General features: G+C 41.1%; 1 protein-coding gene across 7 annotated transcripts in view; it reads right to left on the bottom strand.

Moving 5' to 3' along the window:
• The window catches only part of MTHFS (methenyltetrahydrofolate synthetase), a 271,461-nt gene that overhangs the window by 123,556 nt on the left and 129,391 nt on the right, over positions 1–18,514 (bottom strand). The window lies entirely within an intron of this gene.

The raw sequence follows: 18,514 nt of genomic DNA, 5'->3' as shown, positions 1-18,514 counted from the left end.
AACTTTCCTGTCAACTTCAAACTATTTCAAAATAAAAAGTTAATTTAACAAAATGGAACACACACACACACACACCTACTCAGGATGGTATAAATGTTGTGATATGCTGACCACTTCTCCAGATCTGCAAGGAAAGCACAAGCCTTAGGTCCAGCTGCCTTTTCCAAAAGCGGAAGGAGACGGGCACACAGATATTTCAGGAGAGCTCCTTTCTGCCTGTGGTCAGTAGTGAGATACCACTGTCCATCAGATAATCCTTTGTTTTTGGAAGTGTCAAAGCCAGCTCCTCCACCCCAAGATAAATGTAGCACAGACATCATGTAAGTGAAGAGAAAACACGTAGAGGATAAGACTGAGACCTAGGCGGAGCCAGAGAATGAGGCTTCTCTCAAACCTCTCCTGCTGACAGATACAGGTGGGTGAGCCCATCTATGATGGTGCTACCTGAGGTAAGGGCCTGATCTCCAAGGTCTATTGCTTCATGTTTCCCCAGGCACTATCTGAGGGAAACTATAAAGCAAAACATCAAGGCATATTGCTAAGATGGAGAATTCAAAAAGATGAAAGTTAAATTCAAAGAGAACTTAACATTTACTCAGCACTTTTCTTATATAACAAGAAGGCAAGAGGTAGCTGGCTGCTGACATTGATCCAGTAGCTTTAAGATCATAGGGCTGAAGTCTCTGAGATTTACTTGGCCTTTCCCTCATGAACGCAAAATAACTGCTGCAACTCCAGCCATCACATCTGCATTCCAGGCAAAAAGAAAAAGCACATCAGCTGAATCTGTTCCTCAATAGACAAGAGAGCTCTTAGAGAACAAAATGAAAGGTAGTCACAATGACTGATGACTCACTCCACTGTCAGAGAAGGGAATTGTTGTTTTTCCTATAAAGCATGACCAGTGACCACAGCATGCTGTTTTGCCTTCTTTCCTTTTCTAAGATGAGGTTTTGTTGTGGTTAGCCAGTATAGAATTATATTATGTTTCCTGCAAGTAGTAATGCATGACAGAGGCCTAAGCAGTGAAAACATTTAATTATCTCACATAGCAAGATGGCTGGAGGAAGTGAATTCTGGTTTTGGTGAGCAATTCAAGTATATCAGCAAAAACAAAGCTCTTTCTGCTCTGCCATTTGCAGTAGGTTAGCTTTTTTTTCTTAGCTGTATAGTACTGAGATATAGTCTCAGGAGAGATTTTCTCTCTCTGCTGGGGGTTTCCATGCTGGGAAGATGTGAATCTGAGGCCTTTGGAAGCCAATTTCCCACCACATGAAAAGAGAGTGTTAGCAGGAGAAAATATGCAAGAAAGAGCCAAGACTCAGAACAAGAGACAGCACCCTGGAACCCCACTGGCTGGAAGTTCACCTCCAAGTGTCCCTGTTTCTGTGCCCATGGGTCATCTTCCTTTTTAGTCTTTCCTCTAGTTTTTGACTAAAAAATTGAGTAGTCCAGAATCCCACTTCTCTGTACAAACCCCCCCAAATTAAAAGCAGTGTCTTGAAGAGGTAGTTGTACACCCAAGTTCACAGTAGCATCATTCACAATAGCTAATACATGGAAGCAACCCCAGTACCCATAAATGGACTCATGGATAAACAAAATATGGCATATACATGCAATCGAATATTACTCAGTCTTAAAAAGGAAGAAAATTCTCACACATGTTACAACATAGATGAACCTTGAGGGTGTGAAATGAAATAAGTCAGTTACAAAACGACAAACACTGTGTGATTCCACTGATATGAGGTCCCTAGAGTAGCCAAAAATCACAGAAACAGAAAGTAGAAGGGTGGTTACCAGGGGCTGGAGGAGGAGGGAATGAGGAGATGTTTAATGTGTATTAAGTTTCAGTTTTGCAAGATGCAGAGTTCTGGAGTTTGGTTGCACAACAATACAAATGTACTTAACACTGCTGAACTGTACACTTAAAAATGGTTAAGATGGTAAATTTCATATTATGTGCATTTTGCCAATTTTTTAAAATTTTAATGAACTGAGTGGTGTTTCTGTCATATACAGCTAAAAGTTTCCTGACTTTAAAACCCCCAATGTAGGAGGCCTGGGTTCAATCCCTGGTCAGGGAACTAGATCCCACATCCATGCTGCAACTAAGAGTTGGCATGACACAACTAAGGAGCCAGCGAGCCACAGGTAAGGAGCTCACCTGCCTCAACTAAGACCTGGCACAACCAAATAAATATTAAAAAAAAAAAAGAATAAGAGGAGGAGGAAACATGCTATAGAGAAAGAAGAGAACCCATTGGAGAACCCCAACATTTAAGGTCAACCTGCAGAAAGAGTAAGAGTGTAGATGACAAGATGAAGTCTCCCAAAAATGAGGGTGATGAGCCAGGAGAAAATGATGGCAAGGAATCCAAAGCAGAAAAGTCTCAGGATGGAGGGGATTCGTCAACAAATATGAGTGGCCTTCTAGAGGCTAAATAGTGCAAAAACTGAAAAGTGTCGATTGGATTTGACGATTAGAAAGTTTGTGCAGAGCAGAAGCAAGAAGAACTACAGTCCTGCAGCCTGTGGAACAAAAACCACATTCACAGACAGAAAGACAAGATAAGGCAGAGGGTTATGTACCAGATGAAGGAACAAGATAAAACCCCAGAAAAACAACTAAATGAAGTGGAGATAGGCAACCTTCCAGAAAAAGATTTCAGAATAATGATAGTGAAGATGATCCAGGACCTCAGAAAAAGAATGGAGGCAAAGATTGAAAAGATGCAAGAAATGTTTAACAAAGACTTAGAAGAATTAAAGAACAAACAAACAGAGATGAATAATACAATAACTGAAATGAAAACTACACGAGAAGGAATCAATAGCAGAATAACTGAGGCAGAAGAACGGATAAGTGACCTGGAAGACAGAATGGTGGAACTCACTGCTGTGGAACAGAATAAAGAAAAAAGAATGAAAAGAAATGATGACAGCCTAAGAGACCTCTGGGACAATATTAAACGCAACAACATTCGCATTATAGGGGTCCCAGAAGGAGAAGAGAGACAGAAAGGACCCGAGGAAATATTTGAAGAGTTTATAGTAGAAAACTTCCCTAACATGGGAAAGGAAATAGCCATCCAAGTCCAGGAAGCACAGAGAGTCCCATACAGGATAAACCCAAGGAGAAACACACTGAGACACATAGTAATCAAACTGGCAAAACTCAAAGAGAAAGAAAAATTATTGAAGGCAGCAAGGGAACAATGACAAATAACATACAAGGGAACTCCCATAAGGTTAACAGCTGATTTCTCAGCAGAAACTCTACAAGCCAGTAGGGAGTGGCATGATATACTTAAAGTGATGAAAGGGAAGAACCTACAACCAAGATTACTCTACCTGGCAAGGATCTCATTCAGATTCGATGGAGAAATCAAAAGCTTTACAGACAAGCAAAGTTAAGAGAATTCAGCACTACCAAACCAGCTCTACAACAAATGCTAAAGGAACTTCTCTAAGTGGGAAACACAAGAGAAGAAAAGGACCTACAAAAGCAAACCCAAAACAATTAAGAAAATGGTCATAGGAACATACATATCAATAATTACCTTAAACGTGAATGGATTAAATGGTCCAACCAAAAGACACAGGCTTGCGAAATGGATACAAAAAAAAGACCCATCTATATGCTGTCTACAAGAGACCTACCTCAGACCTAGGGACGCATACAGACTGAAAGTGAGGGGACGGAAAAAGATATTCCATGCAAATGGAAATCAAAAGAAAAACCAAATGATCATTTCAATAGATGCAGAAAAAGCTTTTGACAAAATTCAACACCCTCAACATAATAAAGGCCATATACGACAAACCCACAGCAAACATCATTCTCAATGGTGAAAAACTGAAAGCATTTCCTCTAAGATCAGGAACAAGACAAGGATGTCCACTCTCACCACTATTATTCAACATAGTTTTGGAAGTCCTAGCCATGGCAATCAGGGAAGAAAAAGAAATAAAAGGAATACAAATTGGAAAAGAAGAAGTAAAACTCTCACTGTTTGCAGATGACACGATACTATACACAGAGTATCCTAAAAATGCTACCAGAAAACTACTAGAGCTAATCAATGAATTTGGTAAAGTAGCAGGATAGAAAATTAATGCACAGAAATCTCTTGCATTCCTATAAACTAATGATGAAAAATCTGAAAGAGAAATTAAGGAAACACTCCCATTTACCACTGCAACAAAAAGAATAAAATACCTAGGAATAAACCTACCTAGGGAGACAAAAGACCTCTATGCAGAAAACTATAAGACACTGTTGAAAGAAATTAAAGATGATACAAACAGATGGAGAGATATACCATGTTCTTGGATTGGAAGAATCAATATTGTGAAAATGACTCTACTACCCAAAGCAATCTACAGATTCAATGCAATCCCTATCAAATTACCAATGGCATTTTTTTACAGAACTAGAGCAAAAAAATTTTAAATTTGTATGGAGACCCAAAGACCCCAAATCGCCAAAGCAGTCTTGAGGGAAAAAAGCAGAGCTGGAGCAATCAGACTCCCTGACTTCAGACAATACTACAAAGCTACAGTAATCAAGACAGTACAGTACTGGCACAAAAACAGAAATATAGATCAATGGAACAAGGTAGAAAACTCAGAGATAAACCCACATGCCTATGTTCAACTAATCTATGACAAAGGAGGCACGGATATACAATGCAGAAAAGACAGTCTCTTCAATTAGTGGTGCTGGGAAAACTTGACAGCTATATGTAAAAGAATGAAATTAGAGCACTCCCTAACACCATACACAAAAATAAACTCAAAATGGATTAGAGGCCTAAATGTAAGACCAGACACTCTAAAACTCTTAGAGGAAAACATAGGAAGAACAATCTTTGACATAAATCACAGCAAGATCTTTTTTGATCCACCTCCTAGAGTAATGGAAATAAAAACAAAAATAAACAAAAGGGACCTAATGAAACTTCAGAGCTTTTGCACAGCAAAGGAAACCATAAACAAGACGAAAAGACAACCCTCAGAATGGGAGAAAGTATTTGCAAATGAAATCAACGGACAAAGGATTAATCTCCAAAATATATAAACAGCTTATGCATCTCAATATTAAAAAAACAAACAACCCAATCCAAAAATGCGCAGAAGACCTAAATAGACATTTCTCCAAAGAAGACATACAGATGGCCAAGAAGCACATGAAAAGCTGCTCAACATCACTAATTATTAGAGAAATGCAAACCAAAACTACAATGAGGTATCACCTCACACCAGTTAGAATGGGCATCATCAGAAAATCTACAAACAACAAATGCTGGAGGGGGTGTGGAGAAAAGAGAACTCTTTTGCACTGTTGGTGGGAATGTAAACTGATACAGCCACTATGGAGAACAGTATGGAGGTTCCTTAAAAAACTAAAAATAGAATTACCATATGATCCAACAATCCCACTACTGGGCATATACCCAGAGAAAACCATAACTCAAAAAGATACATGCACTCCAATGTTCACTGTAGCACTATTTACAATAGCCAGGACATGGAAGCAACCTAAATGCCCATTGACAGATGAATGGATAAATAAGTTGTGGTACATATATACAATGGAATATTACTCAGCCATAAAAAAGGAACGAAATTGGGTCATTTGTTGATACGTGGATGGATATAGGGACTGTCATACAGAGTGAAGTAAGTCAGAAAGAGAAAAACAAGTATTGTATATTAATGCATGTATGTGGAACCTAGAAAAATGGTACAGATGAACTGGGTGCAGGGCAGAAATTGAAACACAAATGTAGAGAACAAACGTATGGACACCAAGGGGAGAAAGTGGTGGGGGGTGGGGTGGGGTGATGAATTGGGCGACTGGGATTGACGTGTATACACTGATGTGTATAAAATTGATGACTAATAAGAACCTGCTGTATAAAAAAATAAAAATTAAAAAAAAGAAGTTTTTGCAGAGCTGATTCAGTAAAACCAAAAGAGAAGGTTCTGAATTACAGTGAGTTGAAGCATTCAGAGGTGAAGAAAAGAGACAGAAAGCACAGACAGTTTTTTAATGACCTTGCAAGATGGTCACTTAGAATCAATTCCATAAGCATGGTTTACAACCAAGAACAATAGGAGGCAAAAGTGAAGAAGCAGCGCTAAGTGTGACCACATTGGGAGGAAAGACCCGTGGCCCTGCCCAGTGGACTTTCTGCTGACAGCCTGCTTTGAAGACTCAGGCTGGCCTGCCTCCTGCATCAGCCCCTCTTCTCCCTTAGAGTGGCCTGTGGATCCCCACCCTCGCCTTGGCCACCAGCCTGAGTCTGATCTTGGCCAGGAGGGTTTTAATCAGGACCAGCCCCACACCATAGCACTGAGCCCCAAACTGTCACATGGTAGGATGTCCCTGCCTTTTTCACCTGATGCTGTTATGGAGCTGTCGCCTCATTCCCAAAGACCAGTGCCCCCCTCCTGTCCCAGTTTGAGGGTTCCACTTGCTCCATTTGTTTACAGTAAAATCACCTGTCTCCTGTCTACTGCCCATCCTCAGCAGTCCCTATTCTCACGCCCTATGGCTAGACCCATCCAAGAGTCTTTGCATGTGATAGGCTTTTTAATATTCACAATAATCCATTAAGGGTTGGACCAGTGTAGAAACTGGTTCCCTGAGAGACTAACTAAATTGATCAAGATCAGAGGGGTAGGGGCTTCCCTGGTGGCACAGTGGTTAAGAATCCACCTGCCAACGCAGGGGACATGGGTTTAAGCCCTGGTCCGGGAAGATCCCACATGCCACGGAGCAACTAAGCCCGTGCAACACAACTACTGACCCCGTGCTCAGCCATAACTACTGAGCCCACGTGCCACAACTACTGAAGCCCATGTGCCTAGAGCCTGTGCTCCGCAACAAGAGAAGCCACCACAATGAGAAGCCCACGCACAGCAACAAAGACCCAACACAGCCAAAAATAAATAAAATAAAATTTAAAAAAAAAAAAAAAGATCGGATGGGTAGGAATGAACTGACCCAGGCATCCCACCAGGTCATCTAGTTCCAGGGTCGATGTTCTTCCACACCACTTCAGCTGCCACTCACAGCATCCCACACAGGCACACTGCAGCTGCGTATCTCTGAATGCCAACTGCTTTTTGTCCATATTACTATCCTTCACCACCTGTACAAACGCTCCTATCATCCTTTCACTCTGACAACTATTTTTTGCCTGAATGTCTCATACCTGCTGCCACCTGCTGAATACCATATTTTCTTGCTACTTGACTTGTGGACCACAGACTAGCAGCACCAGGCATCACTTGGAGCTTGTTAGAAATGCAGAATTTGCCCCAGATCTACTGAATCAGAATCTGTATTTTAACAAGATCCACAGGTATATGCACATGGAAGTTGAGAAGTGCTACTGTATATTACTTGCCAACTGGGCTTCCTCCCTGACTTAACGGCTACAGCTGGTCCTCCACCCTCCCACCTCATGTGGGCAGGTCTCCTCCCAGGTCCAAATGTCTGAAGTTAGCCCTGTCCACACTGCAGGGTGGCCATGCCAGGCAGAGTCCAGAAATATGAGTTCATCCATGACTTCCATGATGTGATAACACAGTTTAAGACCTTTAGAAAGACGCTGTCTCTGTAAGCGGCATTTGTATGCTTCTTTTCTTGGGTTCCTTAGTAGGAGTGTGAGTGTTTGCATCTGGAAGCGATTTTCATTTTTAGTCCTCTATAAATAAGCCAACACATGATTTCCTTCATTACACTCTGCCTGGGGCCCCTTCACTCATTCATCAGCACCCACAGCTGGAGAAGTCCACACTCCCACTTCCACCCTCCCCAACCCACAGGATCAGTGTCATCACCTGTCCTGTGGGCCTGGCCTGGACAAAATGCCGGAACTCACAGGTAGCTCCTGCTGGAGTCCCAGTCAACTTACCTCAGCTTGTACTTCCAGGTCGAGGCTTCATTCCTGAGTTTCTGTTTTGGTACCTGTCCATACCCATTCCCCCTTCTGGAGCCCTACACTTCCCTTTATAAGCTCCTCTCGTTACTGTGGCTGAATCTGCCAGACGCTTAGCTGTTAGGCTTGGTTCTCCTGCTAGGACACCTACCAATTTATCTCGCCAGTTGTTTGCCAGTATCATCCAGAATCTGCCATAACCTTCCAAACTCTGCATTGATTTAAGTCTCAGACTGACTGCTCGAAGAGAGGACACGCTTGGCAGGAGATATGGGAGGAACTTCAAAAGGACTCATCTGGTTAATGTTTTTTGAGGTGAACAGAATGGATGTTATGTCACCATAGTTTTCACATGAATGCTTTATACCATACAAACTGTCCTACTTAATATCACTTTCTTTTCAAGGCTGTCTGGATGCCCCTGGAACAGTAGATTGCCCAGGGTTCTGGCTAGGAATCACACCTCTGGGACCTGGATGGTGCCAGAATTGGGAGGGGCTCACACTCAACTCTGGGGCGTGGCATAAGTTTGAGCCAATAGAGCCCTGGGATTAAGGTAGCTCTGGAATTGCAGCCCAAAGATGTCAAGTGGAAAAGGGAGGCAGGCAAAGAAGTAAAAGTCAGGTCTAAAGTAAAGAATCCACCATTGAAATCAGCAAGACAGGACAGAAACAGGAAGAAGACTCTGCAGAGATTCCTGGGGATGCAGGTCCTAAGAAAGTGGGAGCACAACTTTAATACAGAGCCCATAAATTTGTCATAGGTCGGGGGAGAAATAAAAGGGCTAACCTGGTTCAGACCAAACAAAGCAGGGCAAGGGATGCTAGCTGATGCTATAGTACATAGATCCTGGACTGATAGCTTCATTGGAAAAAAAAATTGGATACAGGCCATTCTACCAAGCTGACATACTAGCCCAAAGTCAGGAGCATAGCACTATAGGACACTGCACAACATGGCCAATAAACACACAAAAAAAGTTCAGCATCATTAGTCATTAGGAAAATGCAAATCAAACTATAGTGAGATATCCTCCTATGGAATGGTTAAAATGTTTGAAACTGACAATACCAAGTGTTGGTGAGAATGTGGAGCAACTGGAACCCTCATAAACTGCCGGGAGGAATGTAAACTGGTATAACCACTTTGGACAACCTCCACTCCCAGGTATGTACCCAAGATAAATAAAAGCATATGTCTACACAAAGATTTGTACCCAAATGTTCTTTTCACCATTTGTAATAGCCCAAAACTAGAAACAATACAAATTTCCATCAACAGGTGAATGGATAAACAAGTTATGGTATGTCCATACAATGGACTACTACTCAGCAATGAAACAGAATGAACTACTGATACACACAAAGCATGGATGATTTCTACAAATCATTTGCTGGGATGAAGGAAGACAGTCAAAAAAGAGTACATGCTGTATGATTCCATTTATAGAAAATTCTAGAACATTCAAATAAATCTAAAGTAACTGGAAGTAGGTCATTGTTGCCTGAGGACGAAGGTGGATGGAGGTGTGGATGGCAAAGAGGATGAGGAGTGTTTTTGGGGTGATGGAATTGTTCACTTTCTTCACTGTAGTGAGGGTGTCATACATCCATTTTGATCCATTTTGCACGTGTCAAAATGCAAGAAGTTATAAACTTTAAGTGTATGCAGTTTATGACACTTCAGTTATACTCCCGCCCCCAAAAAACTGAATAAAAGCAAAACAAAATAAAACAAACAAAAAATCCAGTATGCAATTCACCATGTTCCCTTTCTTCTTCCTGCCATGGTGACCAGCAACCAACAGATGACAGTGAAGCTTCTGTCAGTCTCCATTCCTGAATGAGACACGGAAAAGGTTTGCCAGCCAAGCTGGGACGAACATGTAGCATAAGCAAAAAATAAAACTTGATTCTTCTAAGCAAGTGAGACTTAGGGGTTATCTATTACCACAGCATAACCCTAACCCATCTGACTGACAACAATCCCCAAACCCAACATATTATCCAAAGTCTCATTAAAAAAAAAAAGTTGACAGTCCAAAACATAATAGAATATGAAACACTACAGTATATAAAATCTGCCTAAGGAATTTATGAAACATAAATCAGACTTCTATTTATTCGAGTAACAGAGTAATTATCAAGGTTAGTTCAAGATAGAAATTCTTGAAGACATCCATCATCCATCACAACTTAGGTGGTTAGAGGAGAGATAGAACATGATAGGGACAGATGGGAATTTTGAATATGCCACAAGCCACTCCTGTATGACACTACGATACTCTTCAGAGAAGACTGAAGAACACAGAATACACTCTAAAGAAAGAAAAAGACAGTAACATGATGGTCACTAGCTGTGAGAAGCACTGAAACATCTCCCTACTCTTGGGGAAGAAATTTGGTTACACAGAGACTATTTGAGGATCCATCCCAGATAGTTTAGACAGGACTTTCTCAATTAATACGGGGGCTCCTTGGAATGAGAGCCAAAAGGAGATCAAGATTAATGTTTCACAAGAAGTAGGGCAAATGGAAAGGCAAGTTCCTGACAAGAGACTACACTGGCCTTTGGAAGAAAATTAATACTTGATGTGATAAAGTATTTCATCTTGGGCATTTCAAGAAGGAATCAGATGCCATCATCACTAAGAAAATGAGACCAGAGTGTGGGTCTAAGGCAGGGTCTATCACGGGAGATGTCAGATGGACCACTACGCTCAGCCATATATCTTCCCAAAGGCCTCAAAGGTACATATTTTGACGTCATCTCCAGGTGAGACAGAGTCACAGAGCACACTGATAGGACAGAGAGATGATGCTTTCACCAGGGAGCATTAGACGTGTAGCCCATCATCAAATCCACTGTACAGTGTTAGCTATAGGACATTTTTGTAGTAGAAGTATTCACTTGTAAAATGTAAACTTTAAAATAGGATCATTTTTGCAACCACACTTCATCTTCCCTTCATTTTTACAAAAACAGTGCCCCTCTAATAATGAGAATGGCCTGGGTATTCTCAGTTGCTGAGAAGCTGCAGACAAAGCATTCGTATCCACACCCCTACCCTGCCAACTACCCACTCCACCCGCAACCTACAGGACTAGGCCTTTTCACTCCCTGCTTCGGAGCCAGTAAACGTTTAGGGCAAGAGCAATGTATTCTGAGGAAGGATGCAGCCATCAGGTGACAGAGCTCTCATAAAGGGGGCTGTGGGAGAAATAGAAAGAGGACCAGGGAGGTAAAATTAGGAAAATAAGAAAGTGTCCATGGAGGATGCCCTCTGAAAGTCTCAACCATAATGTCTTGTCCACCTTTTATCCCATGAATGGTTCAAGGGACATTGTTCATATAAACTTTCCAATGCTATTCTGCTTGCTCCAGGTTACTGGAATTTTCTGTAAAGTGAGTCAGCTAAACTTTCTCCTGAATTCAAATCTTCCCTTCCAATCTCCTCCCAATTCAGTCTTTGAATGCCTCTGGTTATATGGCTTATCCATGGCAAAGTTAAAACGCTCTTCATTCCTATCTCTGTTCACTTTTCCCAATACCAGACACAGTAAATAGATTTCATGTCACAGTCAACTATCACTGATTGGTAATGGCACCTGAAGGAGAGTGTTAAGAAAGATTTTTGAGATTGTACCTAAGCTTGATGTGAAAGAGCATCCTAATTGATTACTGATTTCTCCCATGGGGAGGAAGAGTAAAGGCAGAAATGCCCGGGATGTGCTACCCCCTGCACTGTCTTACACTCACTTCTTTACCCTGGGTCTGGACTCAATCTTATTTTAAGACGAATCTCTAATTAGACTTCACACTGTCTCTATCTCTAAACCACACAATTCCTTTGGGAAGTATACGGGTATAACTCCTAAATAATAGAGCCAAGAAAAATATATGTGTAATTAAAATAGCAAGGAAAAAATCTGCAGAAGTTGGTGTTCCTCCGGAGACATGCAATTCATGCCGCGTTAGGACAGCATACCTTCCTTCCCCTGAGAGCACACATTCCCTTGACACAAAAATAATACAACGGGTGGGGGAATTAACCTCAATTAAATTCCAGATCTGGGTGGGACGCAGTAGAGAGCAAGGGCATGGTTGTGTCAAAGACAGACACCGATTTTCATTTCCAGAAATCCATTATAGAGCAAAAAGCATAGTTATGACAATTACACAATAAACACAGAATATGCTCACAATATACCAATATAAATATGACTGCCCTGTGATGAAATTTTGTGTGGCCATCGGCAAAAGCTTGAACAGAGCACAAATAAATACAAATAGCTTGATCTGTTGTAGTCATTAGAGCATGGGTTAACCTTTACTTTCTTTTTAGTTTGGTTTCCAACCATGTTGTTCGTACAACAAATAATTTGTAAGAAGCCATTAAGGTGACTTGGTGACAATTGGAAAAGCAATTATAAATTCCTGCATCTCTGAAATGAGACTGAACCAATGGTGCAGAACCAGAGCAGGGAGAAGCAGAGCCTCTGCACTCAGATTTTTTTTTTTTTTAATTTTGCCTGAGTAAAAAGAAGGTTTGATTTAAAGAGAAAAGACATCTTTATCTGAGTATCATTTATCTATGTTTTATTCTAAGAACACGACCTATTTACGAAGGATTGCTCGAATGGCCTCTAAGCTTTACCCCATGTATTAACTGCCGAGTAGTTTTGTTAGGCACTGACCTACTGCCACAGTGCCCCAAGTTGTACTATTAATCACTGCCTTGGGGCAAGCTGTGCATCTCCTCAAGGCTCTTCTGCATGCACTATTCTGATACCTGAAGGAGCCACATGATATCAACTGCTCCATGATCAGTGCCTTAGCAAAGTTGGATTGACTGCTGGTCCCCGAGCAATGTCCTCAATGTCCTGAGGTGAGGGAGGAGCCAGGACTCAGAGCCAGTGAGTGGATTCCACCCAACCCCCGATGTGTAGCAGTTTGAGGGTGCATCCTGACTGGTCTGTCAGTCCTGGTATTCCCATCCTCTTACCAATGAATGGGTCAAGACCCCTGGAGGACTTTAATCAGCACAAGGTTTTCCTATGTCCTTACGATCGTCCTAAGTGGGGCCAGTGAGACTCTAGAAAAGGTTGCTAGGCATTTCTTTCTTTGGATGTGGCTGCATCCATACATGTGAGGTCTAGAGCTCTGTTGCTAGCCTGATTAAAGCAGAGTCAGGAGGATTACAGGAAAATAGAAAGTGTGCCACTGGATTACGTCAACCTCAAGATCACCCCGCCCTTGCATTTCTAGTCATATAGCCCTCGTTGTTTACGACAGCTTGAATTCCATCTTCTGCTGCATCCTAACTGATGGCTAGACCTCATCTCTGACCTCCCTGCTGAGCCAGACAAAGGAACCCAGATGACACTGAAAGTTGAGACAGGCAGGCAAGACATTCCTCCAGGGGTTCTCTTATCTTCTTTATCCCCACCCATCTCCTGCACATTCACACACATTTACCTGGAATTCAGATGACAAGAGAAGTGAAACAGGCTGTAGAGATCATCTTAATTAAACTTCTAATAAAACTGATGAAGAAATTGGGATTCTGGAAGGAAAAGGAACTTGCCAAATACTATTCTGAGAGGCAGAACTATATCCTTTGATATTCAACCAAAATTTCAAATTCTTGGCAAACTCCCCAATAATCACCTCCCCCACCACTTTTCCAAGCAGAATAGGTTACTTCTAATTCATTGGCATCAATATATTTGTACCCACCTCTATTTGAAATAACCCTATAACATTGTGTGATTACTGGCCCCCACTAGACTGTGCAGTGACATATAACATTATATTAGTTTCAGATGTACAACATAATGATTCAATATTTGTACGTATTGCAAAATGATCACTACAATAAGTCTAGATAACATCCATCAGCATACATACCTACAGAATTTTTTTCTTGTGATGAGAACTTTTAAGATCTACTCTCTTAGCAACTTTCAAATATGCAATACAGTGTTATTAATCATAGTTGCCATGTTGTACATTACATCCCCATGACTTGCTTATTTTAAAACTGGAATTTTGTTCCTTTTGACCCCCTTCACCCAATTCCTCCAACAGATTGGCAGCCACCAATCTGCTCTCCGTATCTGTGAGCTCGGTTTTTGTGTTTGTTGGTTATCTTGTTTTTGTTTGTGTGTTTGTTGTTAGATTCCACATATAAGTGAGATTCCATGGTATTTGCCTTTTTCTGACTTATTTCACTTAGCATAATGCTCTGTTTGTCCATCTATTTGTCACATATGACAAGATTTCACTTTTTTATGGCTGAATGATATTCCATTTTTTAATACATGCCACATTTTCTTTATCCACTGATCCACTGATGGACATTTAGGTTGTCTCTATATATTAGCTATTGTAAATAATGTTACAGCGAACATGGGGATGCATATATCTTTTTGAGTTAGTGTTTTCATTTTCATTGAATAAATACCCAGAAGTGGAATTACTGGATCATATGGTAGTTCTATTTTTAATTTTTTGAGGAACCTCCATACTGTTTTCCAGAGTGGCCGCACCAATTTACATGTCCACAAGCCATGCACAACGTACCGTTTTCTTCATGTCTTCGCCAACACTTGTTATTTCCTGTCTTTTTGAGACAAGCCATTCTAAGAGGTGTGAAGTGATATCTCATTGTGGTTTTGATTTGTATTTCCCTGATGATTAGTGATTTTGAGCATATTTTCATGTACCTGTTGGCCATCTGTTTGTCATCTTTGGAAAGATGTCTATTCAGATCCTCTGCCCATTTTTAATTAGATTGCTTGGTTTTTTGCTACTGAGTTGTATGAGCTGTTTATATATTTTGGATATTAACCCTTTATCAGTCATATCATTTGCAAATATTTTCTCCCATTCAGCAGGTTGCCTTTTCATTTTGTTGATGGCTTCCTTTGCTGAGCAGAAACTTTTTAATTTGATGCAGCCCCACTGTTTATTTTTGCTTTTGTTGCCTTTGTATTTTGAGTCAAATCCCAAAAAATCATTGCCAAAACTGATGTCAAGGAGCTTACTGCTTATGTTTTCTCTCAGGATTTTATGATTTCAGGTCTTACATTCAAGTGTTTAATCCATTTTGATTTCATTTTTGTATATGGTACAAGATAGTGGTCCAGTTTCATTTTCTGCATGTGGCTGTTCAGTTTTCCCAATACCATTTATTGAAGAGACTGTCCTTTCCCCATTGTATATTCTTTGGCTCCTTTGTCATAAATTAATTAGCTGTGTGTGGGTTAATTCTGGGCTATTCTGTTCCACTGATCTATGTGTCTGTTTTTATGACAATACCATACTGTTTTGATTACTATAGCTTTGTAATATAGTTGGAAATCAGGGAGTGTGATGGCTTCAGCTTTGTTCATTCTCAAGATTGCTTTGGCTATTCAGGGTCTTTTGTGATTCCATACAAATTTTAGGATTGTTTGTTCTATTTCTGTGAAAAACACCATTGGAATTTTGATAGGGATTGCCTTGAATCTGCAGCTTGCTTTGGGTAGTATGGACATTTTAACAATACTAATTCTTCCAATCCAGGAGCACAGAATATCTTTCCATTTATTTGTGTCTTCTTCAATTTCTTTCATCAGTGTCTTATACTTTTCAGTGTACAGGTCTCTCACTTCCTTGGTTAAATTTATTTCTATGGGCTTCCCTGGTGGCGCAGTGGTTGAGAGTCCGTCTGCCGATGCAGGGGACACGGGTTCGTGCCCTGGTCCAGGAAGATCCCACATACCGCGGAGTGGCTGGGCCCGTGAGCCATGGCCGCTGGGCCTGCGCGTCCAGAGCCTGTGCTGTGCAATGGGAGAGGCCACAACAGTGAGAGGCCCGCGTACCTCAAAAAAAAAACACAAAACCAAATTTATTTCTAGGTATTTTATTCTTTTTGTTGCAATTATAAGTGGGATTGTTTTCCTAATTTTTCTTTCTGATGGTTCATTATTAGTGTATAGAAACAGATTTCTATATATTAATTTTGTAGCCTGCAACTTTACTGAATTCATTGATTAGTTCTAACAGGTTTTTGGTGGTGTCTTTAGGGTTTTCTGTATATAATATCATGTCATATGCAAATAATGACAGTTTTATATCTTCCTTTCCAATTTGGATGCCTTTTATTTCTTTTTCTTGCTTAATTGCTCTACCTAGGACTCCCAATACTATGTTTAACAAAAATGGTGAGAGTGGGCATCGTTGTCTTTTTTCTGACCTTAGAGGAACAGCTCCCAACTTTTCACCATTGAGAATGAAGTTCGCTGTGGACTTGCCATATATTGGCCTTTATGATGTTGAGGTACATTCCCTCTATACCCACTTTGTTGAGAGTTTTATCATAAATGGATGTTGAATTTTGTCAAATGCTATTTCTGTGTCTACTGAGATGATCATATAATTTTTATCCTTCATTTTGTTAATGTGGTATATCACATTGATTGATTTGCAGATGTTGAACCATCTTTGCATCCCTGGAATAAATCCCTCTTGAACGTGGTGTATGATCCTTTTAATGTGTTGTCAAATTCGGTTTGCTAATATTTTGTTGAGGATTTTTGCATCTATGTTCATCAGGGATATTGGCCTATAATGTCCTTTTCTTGTGGTGTCTTTCTCTGGTTTTGGTATCAGGGTAATGCTGGCCTCATAAAATGAGTTTGGAAGTAATCCCTCCTCTTCTAATTTTTGGAAGAGTTTGATAAAGATAGGTATTAATGTTCTTTGAATGCTTGATAGAATTCACCAGTGAAGCTGTCTGGTCCTGGACTTTTGGTTTTGGGGTGAGACTGTGCACTTCTTGCAGGCAGAGACTACTGTCTTCAGGTGCCTGGTACTAGTAGGTATTTCACTGTTTGTTGAATGAACAGAGAAAAATCTTTAATTCAGTAGAACCTCATCATGTTAAACCCATTAATTCTAACTTTGTTCACATAGAATCTGTGATATTTCTGCATGGGGATATGGTAGGCAGAATTTCTAAAATGACCTCCCAAATCCTTCATAACCTGTGAATATAATGAGATACCACTCCTGTGATTATGTTATGTCGTATGATACCATTGGCCTTTAAAAGGAGTCATTAACCAGATGGGCCTAATCTGATTACAGGAGCCATTAAAAGTAGACAACTTTCTCTGGCTGGATGCAGAGAAGGAAAGCAGAAGAGAAGTCAAAGAGATCTGAAGCATGAGGAAGATCTGATGCACCACTGCAGGCTTTGAAGACAGAGGGGTCATGTGCCAGGGAATGCAGGCAGCCTCTAGAAGCTGAGAACAGCTCCCAGCCAATAGCCTGCAAGCAAACGGGGACCTCAGTTCTATAAACACACGGGACTGAATTCAGGACTGTCAACAACCTGAAGGGGCCTGGAAGCAGACTTTCTTCTAGAACCTCCAGAGCAGAGTCCAGGCCACAGACACCGTGATTTTAGCTTGGTGAGACTCTAAGCCCAGAACCCAGCTGAACTTGCCAGGACTTCTGAGCTAAGAAACTGTAAGATTATGAATGGGAGTTTTTTAAGGAGAGGAAATATTGTTTTAAGCTGCTAAGTTTGTGGTAAGTTGTTACACAGCAATGGAAAACTAATACAGAGGGTTATTAGGGCAGTGGGGGAGGGGAGTTTTGCTAAGCAAATTATTAGAGTAAACCAGATTTCAATTCTCATGCTAACCTACTTAGAAACAATTGGTCTCCAGACAGTTTGTTGAAAGGACTTTGGGGATCATTTGACCCTGAGGAAAGAGGTTGCATCTCAAGCCAAGTCCAATCTCAATTCACACGGCTACCAGGAGTGCCCTGTGGAGAAGAATTGTGAGGCCAAGCCTGGATTCGAGGTAAAATCAATCTGTAATTGATCGACAACATCTTCCAGGAGCAGAGAACATAGCAGTGATTGTATGCATGACACATAGCTACTATTCCAACTCTAATCCTAACCTACCCATTTGGGAACTACAACTCCAGGGAAAGGATAAGATCACATAGTCAATAAAGAGTAGAACTAGGACCCCAAGCCTCCTAGCACCCAAATCTAACTTTCTTTACACTGTGCAGAGTTTACTAACTTCTGCTGAGCTAAAATATCGATCTTGTTCTGATTCACACCTCAAGACTCCCCTGGCCATGGCAGCAGCCCATGGCTCACATCATGAGTATTGGTGTCTGCCTGGGGACAGAGTCCATCTTGAGAAGCTTACAGTCCTGCAACCCACTATGTGTGGTCAGAGCTGGCCAGTGGAAGGAGACCATTTTTCCTTCTCCTCTCCCTCTCTTCTCCTAGGAAGGCGGAAACAAACTACAACCCTGGCATGAAATGAGAAGGCTTCAGTCCATGGAGAACACCAAAAGGAACTCAGAGACACATGGTGAAAGTCAGTGGACACAGCAGAGAAGAAGCAAGCAACTCACAGACCCTGGGGAACTCCCCATGCCACTGTGTGTATTGTTACACACGGGGTGGCAGGCCTCGCCAGGCAATACAGAGGCTCCTCTTGGAATCTTACAAGGGCCCTGGCAATGGCCATTTGTTA

Source organism: Pseudorca crassidens, chromosome 1 (assembly GCF_039906515.1).
Source record: "Pseudorca crassidens isolate mPseCra1 chromosome 1, mPseCra1.hap1, whole genome shotgun sequence".
Classification (NCBI taxonomy): domain Eukaryota; kingdom Metazoa; phylum Chordata; class Mammalia; order Artiodactyla; family Delphinidae; genus Pseudorca; species Pseudorca crassidens.
This window is presented reverse-complemented; position numbering and strand designations above follow the sequence as displayed.